This window comes from Pipra filicauda, unplaced genomic scaffold (genome assembly GCF_003945595.2).
Source record: "Pipra filicauda isolate LSUMZ 115617 unplaced genomic scaffold, ASM394559v2 scaffold1377_size15358_pilon, whole genome shotgun sequence".
Lineage (NCBI taxonomy): Eukaryota > Metazoa > Chordata > Aves > Passeriformes > Pipridae > Pipra > Pipra filicauda.
In genome coordinates this window covers 1-15359 of record NW_024103848.1, presented here as the reverse complement: position 1 = coordinate 15359, position 15359 = coordinate 1, and the positions used below count along the sequence as shown (strand labels likewise).

Here is a 15359-nt window from a genome sequence, read left to right as displayed (position 1 = left end):
CTCTGCAGGGGAATAGCCGGGCTCCGGGAGGCACTGGGAGGCTGTTCCAGCAGGAATTCCCCATGGAATTGCGGGCTGTAGGTAGAATTCATCCAAACCTGCAAAGCTGAGACCGGAACCCAAACCTGGGCCCCCCGCAGAGAACAATCTTTGTGCTGCTGTGTCGGCCAAAGCCCCTGCACTGAGAGATCTTGGCAGCCTGAGGGAGGGCATTCTCTCCATCCCGGCAACCAGCATCTCCCCAGGGGACAATCCAAGTCCCAACCAATTCCTTTGGCCTTTCCACAGGGACAGTGACCCTTATTTGGTTCCATTTCAATGTATCTTTAGTCCCTCAGGGAGCAGCTTGGAGAACTTCCCCTGGGATTTAGAGGCTGAGCAGGGTTTGCTTTGGATTGCCTTGCACCTCTGGCCCCAGCTGGTGCAAACACAACTTGGGCCCATGTGGTTCAATGCACTTTCCTACACAAACAGTTGCTGTATCCCCTAGAAATTACCCCAAGTTCTGCAGATAAAAATGTCACCTCTGTCCCTCCTAAGTTCTCCCAGGTTCCCCAGCTGGGAGCTGCAAGGAGGCTGTGAATTCAAAGGCAGTAAGAGAAGATCTGTCAGCAAAAGGCACAAAGAAGGGGACAAGTTTCAGAAAACATTTCTGCAATCCAAGGAATAACTCTTTCCAGTTTCTCAGGGAGAAGAACAGGAACTCACAGCCACCAAGGCCTGACAGTCCCCTGCAGCCAGAGCTCAGCACACACCCAGAGAGGCAATTCCAGCATCTAAAGGAAAAAAAAAAAAAAAAGAAGAACAAAGTGATTTATTTTGTTTTAAAGTTCCTTTAAGTTGTTCCAAGCAAAGCAAGCCTTGCTCTGGTTTCAGTTGGGTGAACAGTGAGCACTGGGCACAGGGCACGTCATTAATGCCCAGGGGATGGGGCTTTGTGGGGGAAGAGCAGCTGATGGAGTTGCCCAGTCCAATTCCTGCCCAAGGCCTGATGGCCCAGGACAAACCCTCTGGCAGGCAGTGGGTTTGTTCCCTCTCATGGTCTGTGCCCAGTGTGTCCCTGTGGGCAGTGCCAGGCTGGGGACAGGCACACGCAGCTGGCAGCACTCTCTGCTCCAAAGACACTTCTGGCCTCCTTGGAAACTGCCTCTGACACTTGGATTTCTCCAGGAGAAATTAAGGAATTGCTCGTGGCAGTTTGGAGATGAAGGTATCCCAAAGGGAAGGAAAGAACAAATATTCCTGTCAGAGCCCTTGGGATCTGCTGGGCTGAATTGGGAAGGGCCCCTTATCTGCAGAGCAAATACAGGACAACCTCAAACACAAAGCCCAGACTGTCCAGTGGGGCGTGAAAGCACCACTGGGACAAACCTCCACTCTCCTGATTCTTTTCAGGGACTGCTCCAACCCAGCTCTGAAGCTGCCAAGCCCAAACTGTCCCCAGCGCTCTGGAACAACAGGATCTTCCCAGGGATGATGCATTGGAAGCACAGCCCTCATTCTCACCCTCCACACGCTCCCAGGCTCACCCCAAATTCAGGACAAGGTGCCAAAGGCCCCTCGGGCCAGGGCTCTCTCTGTCTCTGTGGGCTCAGGGACTGCAGCCACCAGGGCCCTCCAGCACGGACAGCCTGGACCCAGAGCACATCCCTCGGGATTAGCAGCGTCCTGGGCATACCTGGAGACAGAAACCATCAGCCTCTGGGACAGCACTTCATTGCCAGCACACACAGCCTGCCAAATTTAGGACTGCAGCTCTCGGAGCACAAAGCCCAGTCTGACCCAGTTCTCCTGGGCACCAACACGGACTCCACAAACCCACAGGAATGAGAATGTTCTGCTGCTTTGACAAACTTCAGCCCAGCTTTGCAAACCTCAGTCCCTGCAGCTCCTGCTCTCCAGAGCCCCGTTCAGGGCTGGCTCCAGTTCCCTGGAGAACCTGCCCCAGCCCCACTCGGGGCCAGCCTGAGCAGAAGCCACTGGGCTGCACAAGGAAGAACCCTCCCCTGGCTGCTGCAGCTGGAGGGAGATCCAGCTCCCAATGGAACCCTGGCAACAGCCTCCCAGATGGTCTCTCCCCACCCCTTGGCAATGGCTCAGGATGGCAGCAGCTCCAGTGCCAGCTCGGTCCCTGCACGAGTCCTTGTCCCAGCCCTGCCACACGGACACACACGGGAGACACCCACGGGCACACAGGCCTTGCTTGCACAATTCCTCACCCACAGCTGAGGGAAAGCCACACAATATTAAGAAATACCCTGGGCTGAGAGCACTCATCACTCCAGTCCATCAGGAGTTGGAGGCAGTTTGGTAGGGAACAGACCCAAATTCTAATCCTACCTCTACATTTCTAACAGGTTCTCTTAGAACGATCCTGGACAGGAACTCAGACAACAGAACCCAAACACTGCCCAAGCAATAACAGAAGGTTTGCCAGGAAGAACAGGAGTTCCTTGTTTTCCTTAACACCCTGGGACTGTAGGACCCAATCTTTGCAACCAAGGGACACCAGAGATGTGATTAATACTTAAACCTCTCCCCCATGGGTCTGTCTCAGAGAACTGGGCCAGCCCTGAGCTACTCCCAGGTGCCTGCAGTGCTTTGGGGAGGGGCAGGATGACGCCCCACTTCTGCTTGGAAACATCCAAGATGAGGAAAAGCCACTTCCCTTCTCTCTCTCTGACCCAGAACCAAAACAGTCCTGTAGGACAACATGGACTATGCACGGAAGGCCCAAGTCAGTGGGGGAAAAAACACCCTAAACAAAGCAAACCACCCCAAATTTCCAGATAAAAACAGGCTGTGCTCCTTAACAGGAGCACACCAAACTCATTGAAGCCAGAGAGGAAATCACAAACAAATAAAAGACCCAAAAGGATGCTTTGCACTGATACACTCTCTGGTTGATCATTCCAAAGGAGATTCTCCACAGATCAGAAGCAATTACCAATAACTTGTCCTCTGTTGAAAATTAACAACTTGAGGGGCTGGACATGTCCAGTGAGGGTTCAGGGTCTGGTGGGTCCTTTATGGCTGATCCCGACCGGCCCAGGCCAAACCCAACCACCCCCATGGCTGCTCCATCCCAGACCCGGGGACAACATTCAGACAGTCTGGAAACACTCCCCTTCCCTGCTACTCCCTCCTTCCTTACACATCCAGTGCCCAGGGAGCAAATGCCAACAGGCAGGAGGAGAGAAAGGTGTCCCTCTGACTTACCCCACCCCACGGGCAGCACCAGGAGCCCCCAGCCCGGCCGGCGGGGCTGCAGCCTCTTGCCTTTGGCTGCTCCCAGCCCAGGGCACTTGGCAGAGCTGGGCTGGATCAGGGCTTTGGCCTGGCCTGGAAGAGAGGAGAACAAGGCAATTAAGGGCACTGGGCAAGTCACAGGCTCCTGCCCTTCACCCTTCTGTTCAATTGCTCACTAGAGAGTTTGAGCCATGAAAAATCCAGGGGGGACACCAAATAAAATGTGGCCTTTTCCAGCATTTCCATTCCTATCTCTTTCAGGCACTAAAAGCAGGCTCACCTTTCTTACTGCATTCCTTGCCCAATTTGAACTGAACCCTTTTGGTTCCAACCCCCCCTTGTGAGTCAGTCCATCCTCTGCCACTGGACTTTGGACAAGGGAAGAGACCCCTGGGATGCTGGAGCCCAGGAAAGGAGGGAGAGAAACCTGACAGGGAGAGGATTCAAGGCACTCCAGAACTCAGAAATATGTTCATGCCTTGCCAGCCCACCCCAATTCTGTGCCACCCACCTGAGCTGGGCAGGTGAGGCCAAGGCTCCCCTTCCTCCTGCCAATCACTGTCCCAGCACACGGATCCCCGGGCTGGGCAGCACTTGGGAAAACTTGGGAAAGGCAGAAGGGAAATGGCACTGCCTGTCAGAAAAGGAGTGTCTGTGAACATCCCTTCTGCACCAATGTAATCCCACCCCTCTGCTCCAATAAACACAGGGCAGGCAGGTCTCTCCAGCCCAGGGAGAACAGGAAGGAGAACTGCAGGAACACAGGCAGGCACGGGCAGCTCTTGGCACTGATTCCCTGCAGACCTCTCTGCACTTGGGGCTCTTGGCACTTCATTTATAAAGAAGGGGGGGACAGCAGCCCAGGAATGCCCCTCAAAACCAGGGGCCTGGGCAGCTGGAGATTAGAGGAGGGGAGTTGTGAGGGGAGACACGGAGAGAGAACAGGAACAGGGGTTGTTTGGGAACAGGCTGTGTGTCCAGCAGGGAGGGGAACTGGAAACACGGGAGGCTGGAGGAAGGCAGGGGGGGAGCACGGGCCTGCCTTGGATGGATCCTTTTTCCCTTGGCTCAGGGGCCTCAACTCCACCCTCTCTGGGAGCAGCAGGGAACTGCTGCAGGGGAAGAGTTCATTTAGGCACAAGGCAGTGATGCAGCCACGGGGGCAGGGGAAGAGGGGAGAGGAACTGACACCAAAGTGACACCATCACAACTGAAAGGGACTTTATTGAGCTGCAGCACAAACACCTTCCCAGCAGGCCAGGGCAGGAGGTGCCCCCAGGACCACCAGCACAGCAGCTGGGCTGGCAGGAACACCATCTTCTCAAGGGATGGAGCCAGGGGCTGACAGTTGGGATCCATCCTGGGGGCTGGAGAGCACTCAGGCATCAGGGCCAAGTCCTGCCCCCTCACTGGCACACAGCCCCAGCAGCAGGGGGAGTTTCTGCCTCTCCCTCCACTATTCTTTGGGACCCAACAGCTCAAGGCTGGGGAATTTTAGCTTCATAAATGTTTTACACAGTTGAGCTGGATGAGAACTGGGGCATTTTTGAGTCTTCCTGACTCTTCCAGGGCTGCACTTGCCAGGATCCCTTGGGCCTGGTGTTTTGCTGACAGGCAGGGCACTCAAGGAAACAACTCCTCCTTAGTCAGGGAATAATAGGAACAGTTTGAACAAACACAATCCAACACATGGGATAGAGATTTAGGGGATACAAAAGAAAATGAGCAGAGACAGAACTGTGGCTCAGCAGAAATCCCTCCCCCACGGCCCCCTCCCGCTCCCCCCAGCCCACACAGCAGCTGGGCAGCCCCAGGGCAGCCAATCCCACACAATGAGCCCGACAGACCCCAGCCCTTCCATAACATCCCCCCCGGGCACAAAGTGAGACTGACCCCTGTGCAAGGTCCATTTGCTTCCCAGGTCATGTTGTCCTGGTGTTGTGTTTTGAGAATGGCCAGGATCCAGAGTTTCTGTAAGATAAAGCTAAAATGTGGCAATATCATTCCCTCCACTAACATTTATTCACACAAACATATTCCCATTTTCCTTGTCCACATTTAATCACTAATTCTGTGATGGTGTCAGTTGGGAGCCGAGTAGCCAAACCACTGCCAACTCACCCCAAATCCCTACAAAGATGACACTGCCCTAGTTCTCCTGTTGAATTGCCACAGGTACAGCACCTAATTCATCTCATGGATGACTTTTGTCTGCCCCCATCATGACTTCAAACTCCCTCTGGCACGGGTTATAAGCTCCTGCTTTCCAAAAGTGCTTCCCACTGAGATATTTGGCTAACCCAGCAGTGAGCCATGCATGCTTCCTCTCTTCTTCCAGCACTTGCTCTGGGGCTTTGCCCCATTTCCCCAGTGATTTGTGCTCACTGTCCAGGGGATCTACACTTGTTGCTTCAACCACAGGGCCGTTGGCAACTCCCTCACGAGGCCTCGCTCCTGCCCTGACCCCTGCTCTGGCTCTGGCTTGGATACACCATCTCCATTTCATGGGGCTGCCTTCCTGAGCATGGCCTGGCCTGTGCACCCTGGAGGACCTTTTTACCCACGGCCTTATGGGGATTTCAGGCCCTCTTACCATTTGTTAAGTTTCCACTTTGTTAAGTTTCCATACTCAGAGCTGCTTCTCCAATGGGGTCTACCTTTTTCTGGCTTCCAGTAACTTCCTATTCCCAAATCCCAAAGGCACTTCCTTCCTACCCTACTTCTGCCAGAGGCTCCAATTGGCACCATTACCATTGGCAGGAACCTTTAGTTCCCCCTCTCTGGCTCGGATTGGCCACAGGTCCAGAGCCTGGTGAATTGCTCCCTGAGCTGTTTCAAACCCTCCTGGCTGCTCATTTCCCACTCAAACTCACACTTCTGTCCTGGGACTTTATGGCACGGGCCAAGGATTGGTCCCAAAGGAGGACCTTGTCCCCAAAAGCCAAACAAACCAATAAACTGCTGGGCTTCCACCTTGCTCTGGGGGTGACAAAGCCTGAAGTCACTTGCCTAGTCCTGGGCAATACTTCCTGGGGACCACAGAACCACTGAGTTCCTAAAAATATCACAGGTTGGGCAGGTGCTTGAATTCTGTCTGGATTAACTTCCCCCCCTTCCTTTCCATGTGCTGCACTACTCATTCTAATGGTGCTTGTACTCCCTGAACCATTCCCTCACTGATCCAACCATCCCTTGTGCCCTCTCTGGCACGGACAGTGGGTCCAGGTGTTCTGACACACTCCCAGGGCAGAGGGTGGGACTGTGGAGCCACCCTCGAGGGGGACAGGTAAATGTGCCCTGCCTGCCCTGCCCAGGGAAAGGGAACTGCCCCCAGTGTTCCCCAGCACAAGGCAGCCCTTGGAAATATCCACTGCAATGGGACACTCAGGGACAGCAACAAGCACTGCACAAGGCTGCTCTGGCACAGGACCAATATTAAGCTCAGCTTTGCTCTGGACCACTTCACTTTGTTTGCCACTTCATACTGTAATCAAAACTTGCTGCCCTTGCAACTCTTTAGGGTGACCATAAATTAAAGAGGCCTCTGCTCCAGCACCCACGAGGGCCTGAACCGTCTGACAGGATCCATTTTTCCAGGGAATTCAAAGCTCCACCTGAGGACCACGGTCTTTTCTCACCCATCTTTGTGCTGGAGCTTGGCCTCCATCTCACTCTGCTTTCAGTTCTTTCCACGGTTACAACATTGGCAGCCCTGGCCCTGGGTGGAGCTCGGCATCCTGATCCCATCCCTCCTGGCCCCGGAACCGCTGGCTCAGCAATGGGGGGCCCTCCATTGCCAAGGGCACGGTCCCGGCGGGGCTCACGGGGGGAGCAGGAGGTCGAAGGCTCCAGCCCTCCTGCTACAACCTTCCACCACTACAGCCAACAGAGGAGCCTCTCCAGCCCTGCCTCCCAAGGCATCCTCAACAAACCCAGCCCAACTCCACAGGACAAACAGCTCCCTGTCTAGCCAGTCCAGTCTAATCCCAGAGGCTCCCAGGTCACGTGGAACAACTACCCAGGAAATCAGTCTCCAGTCCATCCCTTCCTAGCAGAGGTTTGGGTGAGTTTGGCAAATAGACAAACTGAGGAATTCCCCAATATTTTCCCAATTTAACCCCTGTCACACCAGTCACCTTAACACTGCCAGCCCTTAATTCTCCTTCTCTTGGGTTAAGGACTGAGGAAGTTGGACCTGGGTCTGACCAGGACATGTGCAAACCAAATGCTGGGGACTGGAACACACACCTTGCACTCCTGGAGCTCTTACAGACACATTCAAGAGAAAACAGCCAATTGGACCCTCACTGCTCATTTCTTAATCCCAATCCCACACTTCTTTGGCACTTGGAGCAACACTTTTATCACCCAATCACAGCCCATTAGAGAGTTCCATGTCTAGCAGGGACAGGTACCCCTGGGATACTCTCAGCAATGCCTGAATCCATTGCAGGGACCTTGCTTTGAACTCCCCAGGGCCGGGCACCCCGAGGATCTCCCCGAATAATCCTTTCGGTGCGCGCTGGAGTCCTCGGGGTGCCCCAACCCGGGGGGCACCCACAGCACTGTCCCTCCAGGGGGGCCAATTTTGTCCTAAACTGCAGGGGGATCTTGCCTGTGTCCCAGACTGGTCCGGGGATCTGAGGCCCTTCCCGAGAAAATCTCGGTGCCGGCGTGAAGGGCCAGAGATCCCTTGGAGCCATGGGAGAGCAGGCACAGAGTCCCTTCTGCAGGGCCAATTCTGCTGCCTGAAATCTGCTCTTCAAGGAAGCTTCTAAGACTCAGTTGGTGAGTTTTAGAAGCCAGGCATTCCATGCTTACAACACCCTGCCATGATCCCAGCCCACCAGGTGTCCTGGCAATCAGCTCCCAAAGGGCACACGGAGGTGTCTCCACTGCAGCTGATGGGAGGGGTCAGCATTACATGAGGCTTCATTTTCCTTTCCTGTATTCCTATTCCACATTCAGGGCATTCTCCAACACTTATTACCATACACACCTACCCTGATAAGGTTTCCAAGGGGCTTTACCGAGGAGCTTCCCAGGTCTTCTCTGTCTGGAGCCCTCAAAGTCCTCAGTGCCTGCCTGAGGAACCTCAACACAACTCACCTGCTTAAACAGGAACTTGCTGATACTTGGCTGCTGTCTCAGTTACTCCTTCCTTGTTTTTTCACCTTCCGTTGGTTGGTCCCTTTAAATCCCTTGGCTCAGCTCTGTGCAGTTTCCAGGCTACATCCCACTGCAAAAAGGATTAGTTCTTGTTACATCTCAACACTCACATATCATTCCCCATTTTTTCTTGACACTGGGCCATCAGGCCAGTGTCTCCTTATTTAAAGCATAGTTTCACTCCTCAGTGACAACAACTGACAGCCCTGAATCATAACACAGGCTGAGACACAAACACGGATGGGAACTCTGAAGGATCCACTTGGTTCTGCTCACCAATTAAAAGGAGCTTTCTTAACTCAAGAATAACAGACCCCAGGTCCTTGTTCTGCAATGTCAACTGCTATAAATGTGATCAGCCAGACCTGGAAAGGCCCTTTCCACTTCACCTGCAGGGCTGGCAGTGCCACCACTCGACACAGACCCAGGGGCTGGGCAGGAACGGAGGGGCTGGGGCGTCCAATCCATCGGCCCAGGCGGCACCAGGAGTTCCTGAGTTCCTGCAGGGGAGAGCCTCAAGCCAACAAAGGATTAGGAAGAGCATTTCTTCCTTTAATAGGTATATGTCCTGAAATATGGGGAGTTGGACAAGGCCTACTGGTGCAGCAAGGACAGACTCAAGGCTACCTATTAAAAGGATCTACTAGCACTCAAAAGCTGTCACTGTCCTTCTTTCAAGGGGAACTCAGCAAACTCTGTTTGCCAAAAGCCTCCAGGAGGATTTCCAGCTTTTGGGGCTCTCTTTTAACCATTTTTCCCATCACTGGAGCTGGGACTATCACCTGCCCTACAGGGGGAACAGCTCACAAAGTGCACTTGCAGGGATGCCATTAACTCAAAGTCCCTTCTCAGGGGGGTCACTGCACACCTTGGCCTTTCTTTGCCCTCCCCACCAAAGAGGCTTCCAACAGTTCTGACACATCTGGCAAACCCAGAGCTCTCCTCAGGGAATGCTTCCGCTGCTTAAAGGCTGCCCTTGCACCATCTAGCCAAGGCAGCAAATGCTTACAGGTTGTTGGAAAAGTTGGCATAACAGTCTTACCACACATCCAGAGGGAGCAATCCAGAGTCCAGCCCGTCCCACTGCCAGGAAGGCAGTTCATGGGCTGTCTGGGGCTCAGGGAGAAGTCACGGGGCTTCTTTTCTTTTCTTCCTTCCCGCTGTCCAGATTTCCTCCTGCAAAAGCAAAGGTTTCTTGGCTTTCCTTGCTCAAGGAGATTCAGCAAAGGGGATCTTTTCAATCTAATACTGGAAATTGCTCCAGGTTGTCATTTAAGGGTCCTGCAGGTCTCAGGTCCTGCACTATCAGGACCTGCACTATATCCATCTCAGGTCCTGCACTAATCAATCCCCTTGGCCATTGGTTTTCTTGGCAGGTTCTGGCATTCACCTTCTACAAGCAAACCAGGAGGAGCAAATTTAGCTGTTCCTGCAACCAATCCAAGCTGGCATTCTGATTTTAAAGGATACTGGCTTGGCCTTACCAGGAGAGATCCCACATTAGGGGTAATACCTACAGGTTCTGCCCTCTTCCACTCTCCTGCAGTTCCACTGGCCCACACAACAGGAACAACTGCAGCTGCCACTTCAGTCGGGACCTTGCTGCTGACAGGAGTTATTCCCTGCACAACAAGAGCTGCTGCTTTGACACATTTAGTTTCAGCAATTACAGTGTCAATATCCCCATTTTCAATTGCATTTCTGCCTCAACTTTTCCAATCAATCTCTTCCTAGCACAGGTTTGGGCAAATTTGGCAAATAGACAAACTGAGGAATTACCCAGTGTTTTTCCAGTTTAATTCCTGACACACCAATCACCTTAACACTGCCAGTCCTTCATTCTCTTTCTATTTTGTTTAGGACTGAGGAAGTTGGACCTGTGTCTGACCAGGACATGTGCAAACCAAAGGCTGGGGACTGGAACACACACCTGGCACTCCTGGAGCTCTTAACATTACAGTCAATAAAAACCAGCCAATTGTACCATCACTGCTCATTTCTTAATCCCAATCCCACACTTCTTTGGCACTTGGAGCACCACTTTTATCACCCAATTACAGTCCATTAGAGAGCTCCATGTCTAGCAGGGACAGGGACCCCTGGGATACTCTCAGCAATGCCTGAATCCATTGCAGGGACCTTGCTTTGAGCTCCCCAGGGCCGGGCACCCCGAGGATCTCCCCGAATAATCCTTTCGGTGCGCGCTGGAGTCCTCGGGGGGCCCCAACCCGGGGGGCACCAACAGCACTGTCCCTCCAGGGGGGCCCAATTTGGTCCCAAGGCTTCAATGGACAGCCCAAAAGGCATTTCAAGAGGCCTTCAAGAAGGCCTTATTTCTAAAGGCAGGGGGATCTTGCCTGTGTCCCAGACTGGTCCGGGGATCTGAGGCCCTTCCCGAGAAAATCTCGGTGCCGGCGTGAAGGCCCAGAGATCCCTTGGAGCCATGGGAGAGCAGGCACAGAGTCCCTCCTGGGGGCCAATTTTGCTGCCTGAAATCAGCTCTTCAAAGAAGCCTCTAAGACTCAGCTGGTGACTTTTAGAAGCCAGGCATTCCTTGCTTACAACACCCTGCCATGATCCCAGCCCACCAGGTGTCCTGGCAATCAGCTCCCAAAGGGCACACGGAGGTGTCTCCACCGCAGCTGATGGGAGGGGTCAGCATTACATGAGGGATCATTTTCTTTCCCTGTATTCCTATTCCACATTCAGGACATTCCCAGCACAAACCCTTATAAGGTCTCTGAGGGGCTCCATTGGGGGTCTCTGGTGGTCACCTGTGCCTGGAGCCCCGAAAGTTCTCAGTTACCACCTTATCAACTTCAAGACAATTTACCTGGTTGCAGAGGAACTTGGTGCTGCTTGGCTGCTGCCTCAGTTCTCTTCTTCATTCTTTCTTTACTTTCCTTGCTTAGTCCCTTTAAATCCCTTCAATCAGCTCCATGGAGTTTCTAGGGAACATCCCACTGCAAAAACTACCAGTTCTTGGTACACCTCCAAACTCAGACATCAGGGAGCGAGGCAGAAATCAACTAATTCAAAGCATTATCTCTAAATACTGGGACAAAAATGTCATAACATTCCATGACTTCCCTCTGTAAATAAACACCAACCTGCTCAGACACAAACAATAACCTGCACACAACAACAATCTGCCACTGGTGGTTCAACCCGGCCAAGTCAGTTGGGAAATTGCACAAGGTGAACTTTCTTCTAAGTCTCAGTTATGATACAAAAATCAGGGAGATCAGAGACTCCCCCATACAGTTTTACCCTGAGCAGAGAAAGAAACCAAAGCCATCCCCAGTGCTGCAATAGCTCAGGCTCCCAAAAAGGCCCAGGGGCTGCACTGGGGCTTTTGGCTGCCCTGGAGCACAGGGAGGAACACGATGTCACCACTCCACGGGCACAGCTGAGAACCCAAAGAGCAGCCACACCAGCAGCTCCTGGAAGCCCTGCTGTACTGGGCCTTGGGGAGGAAGGGCACTGACCTTTCTTTCTGCCTAGGAGGAAAGAGCCTCCTTGCTGAGCACTTCTGTCAAGGCCACCGGTTCTGAACATCCACTGAGATGGGAAGTTCATCAAGTGCAACTGCTTGGAATGACAAAGAGTGCTGTTCCCTGGATAACCTCTTTCCAAATGAACTCAGAAGTACACACTAGAGGTTCAAGTGTTGCCTAAAATTTCTTACAAGAACCACTGAGACTCAACTGGTGAGTTTTAGAAGCCGGGCATTCTTTTATTACTATGCTCTTCAATCATGCCAGGTGCCCTGGCAGCTCCCAAAGGGCGCACAGAGGTGTCTCCACTGCAGCTGATATGGCAGCATTACAGGAGGGTTCATTTTCGTTCCCTGCCCTGCATTCCTGTTCCATATTCAGGACATTTTCCAACACTTATTACCATACACACCTACTCTTATAAGGTTTCCGAGGGGCTTTGGAGGTCTTCTCTGTCTGGAGCCCTCAAAGTCCTCAGTGCCTGCCTTAGGAACCTCAAGAAAACTCACCTGTTTACACAGGAACTTGGTGCTGCTTGGCTGATGCCTCAGTTACTCCTTCCTTGTTTCTTCACCTCCCTTGGTTGCTCCCTTTAAATCCCTTGGCTCAGCTCTGGGGAGTTTCCAGGCTACATCCCACTGCAAAAAGGATTAGCTCTTGTTACATCTCAACACTCACATATCATTCCCCCTTTTTTCCTTGACACTGGGCCATCAGGCCAGTGTCTCCTTATTTAAAGCATAGTTTCACTCCTCAGTGACAACAACAGCTACAGCCCTGAATCCTAACACAGGCTGAGACACAAACACGGATGGGAACTCTGAAGGATCCACTTGGTTCTGCTCACCAATCAAAAGGAGCTTTCTTAACTCAAGAAGAAGAGACCCCAGGTCCTCTTTTTGAACATTAACTGCTATAAATGTGATCAGCCAGACCTGGAAAGGCCCTTCCCACTTCACCTGCAGGGCTGGCAGTGCCACCACTCGACACAGACCCAGTGGCTGGGCAGGAACGGAGGGGCTGGGGCGTCCAATCCATCGGCCCAGGCGGCACCAGGAGTTCCTGCAGTTCCTGCAGGGGAGAGCCTCAAGCCAACAAAGGATTACGAACATCACTTTAAACTTCAATATGTATATCTCCTGGAAGATGAGGAATTGGACAAGGCCTACTGGTGCAGCAAGGACAGACTCAAGGCTACCTATTAAAAGGATCTACTAGCACTCAAAAGCTATCACTGTCCTTCTTTCAGGGGAACTCAGCAAACTCTGTTTGCCAAAAGCCTCCAGGAGGATTTCCAGCTTTTGGGGCTCTCTTTTAACCATTTTTCCCATCACTGGAGCTGGGACTATCACCTGCCCTACAGGGGGAACAGCTCACAAAGTTCACTTGCAGGGATGCCATTAACTCAAAGTCCCTTCTCAGGGGGGTCACTGCACACCTTGGCCTTTGTTTGCCCTCCCCACCAAAGATGCTGCCAACAGTTCTGAGACATCTGGCAGACCCAGAGCTCTCCTCAGGGAATGCTTCCGCTGCTTAAAGGCTGCGCCCTTGCACCATCTAGCCAAGGCAGCAAATGCTTACAGGTTGTTGGAAAAGTTGGCATAACAGTCTTACCACACATCCAGAGGGAGCAATCCAGAGTCCACTCTGTCCTACCATTCCCAGGGAGGCAGTTCAGGGGCTGTCTGGGGCTCAAGCAGGAGTCACGGGGCTTCTTTTCTTCCTTCCCGCTGTCCAGATTTCCTCCTGCAAAAGCAAAGGTTTCTTGGCTTTCCTTGCTCAAGGAGATGCAGCAAAGGCCATCTTTCCAATCTAATACTGGAAACTACTGGAGGTTGTCATTTCAGGGGGTTCTCTCAGGTCCCGCACTAATCAATCCCCTTGGCCATTGGTTTTCTTGGCAGGTTCTGGCATTCACCTTCTACAAGCAAACCAGGAGGAGCAAATTTAGCTGTTACTGCAACCAATCCAAGCTGGCATTCTGATTTTAAAGGATACTGGCTTGGCCTTACCAGGAGAGATCCCACATTAGGGGTAATACCTACAGGTTCTGCCCTCTTCCACTCTCCTGCAGTTCCACTGGCCCACACCACAGGAACAACTGCAGCTGCCACTTCAGTCGGGACCTTGCTGCTGACAGGAGTTATTCCCTGCACAACAAGAGCTGCTGCTTTGACACATTTAGTTTCAGCAATTACAGTGTCAATATCCCCATTTTCAATTGCATTTCTGCCTCAACTTTTCCAATCAATCTCTTCCTAGCACAGGTTTGGGTGAGTTTGGCAAATACAGAAACTGAGGAATTACTCAGTATTTTTCCAGTTTAATTCCTGTCACACCAGTCACCTTAACACTGCCAGTCCTTCATTCTCCCTCTGTTGTGTTAAGGACTGAGGAAGTGGGACCTGTGTCTGACCAGGACATGTGCAAACCAAATGCTGGGGACTGGAACACACACCTTGCACTCCTGCAGTTCTCACCACTACATTCAAGAGAAAACAGCCAATTGGACCATCACTGCTCATTTCTTAATCCCAATCCCACACTTCTTTGGCACTTGGAGCACCACTTTTATCACCCAATTACAGCCCCTCAGAGAGCTCCATGTCTAGCATGGACAGCTACACCTGGGATACTCTCAGCAATGCCTGAATCCATTGCAGGGACCTTGCTTTGAACTCCCCAGGGCCGGGCACCCCGAGGATCTCCCCGAATAATCCTTTCGGTGCGCGCTGGAGTCCTCGGGGGGCCCCAACCCGGGGGGCACCAACAGCACTGTCCCTCCAGGGGGGCCCAATTTGGTCCCAAGGCTTCAATGGACAGCCCAAAAGGCATTTCAAGAGGCCTTCCTTGGAACCCACCAACATGTACGGGTAGGAAGCCACAACAAGGCCTCATTTCTAAAGGCAGGGGGATCTTGCCTGTGTCCCAGACTGGTCCGGGGATCTGAGGCCCTTCCCGAGAAAATCTCGGTGCCGGCGTGAAGGCCCAGAGATCCCTTGGAGCCATGGGAGAGCAGGCACAGAGTCCCTCCTGGGGGCCAATTTTGCTGCCTGAAATCAGCTCTTCAAAGAAGTCTCTAAGCCTCGGTGAGTTTTATAAGCCAGCCAATCTTTTATTACTATGCTCTTGAATCATTCCAGCCCACCAGGTGTCCTGGCAATCAGCTCTTCAAAGTGCACAAAGAGGTGTCTCCACTGCAGCTGATATGGCAACATTACAGGAGGATTCATTTTCCATATTTATTCCTGTTTCACATTCAGGACATTTTCCAACACTTATTACCATACAAACCTACCCTTATAAGCTTCCCAAGGGGCTTCACCGAGGGCCTTCCCAGGTCTTCTCTGTCTGGAGCCCTCAAAGTCCTCAGTGCCTGCCTGAGGAACCTCAACACAACTCACCTGCTTACACAGGAACTTGGTGCTGCTTGGCTGATGCCTC

At 52.4% G+C, this 15359-nt stretch overlaps 3 long non-coding RNA genes across 6 annotated transcripts; all 3 read right to left on the bottom strand.

The window, feature by feature from the left end:
* Positions 1–308: 308 nt before the first annotated feature.
* LOC120322618 lies at positions 309–3260 on the bottom strand. 2 transcript variants are annotated; one of them, XR_005562424.1, is made up of 3 exons: positions 3220–3260; positions 709–776; positions 309–605 (listed from the first exon to the last, which is right to left on the bottom strand). It is a non-coding gene; the product is annotated as an uncharacterized LOC120322618 (long non-coding RNA). The 2 variants fall into 2 exon arrangements; XR_005562425.1 differs by lacking the exon at positions 3220–3260 and adding an exon at positions 1530–1547.
* Positions 3261–3307: 47 nt separating this feature from the next.
* LOC113982144 lies at positions 3308–8848 on the bottom strand. 2 transcript variants are annotated; one of them, XR_003538662.2, is made up of 3 exons: positions 8359–8848; positions 5143–5220; positions 3308–3342 (listed from the first exon to the last, which is right to left on the bottom strand). It is a non-coding gene; the product is annotated as an uncharacterized LOC113982144 (long non-coding RNA). The 2 variants fall into 2 exon arrangements; XR_003538661.2 differs by lacking the exon at positions 3308–3342 and adding an exon at positions 4454–4890 and having other exon boundaries at positions 8359–8846.
* Positions 8849–9568: 720 nt separating this feature from the next.
* Positions 9569–15359, bottom strand: LOC120322619. 2 transcript variants are annotated; one of them, XR_005562426.1, is made up of 2 exons: positions 12425–12552; positions 9569–9594 (listed from the first exon to the last, which is right to left on the bottom strand). It is a non-coding gene; the product is annotated as an uncharacterized LOC120322619 (long non-coding RNA). The 2 variants fall into 2 exon arrangements; XR_005562427.1 differs by lacking the exons at positions 9569–9594; positions 12425–12552 and adding exons at positions 11313–11381; positions 15320–15359.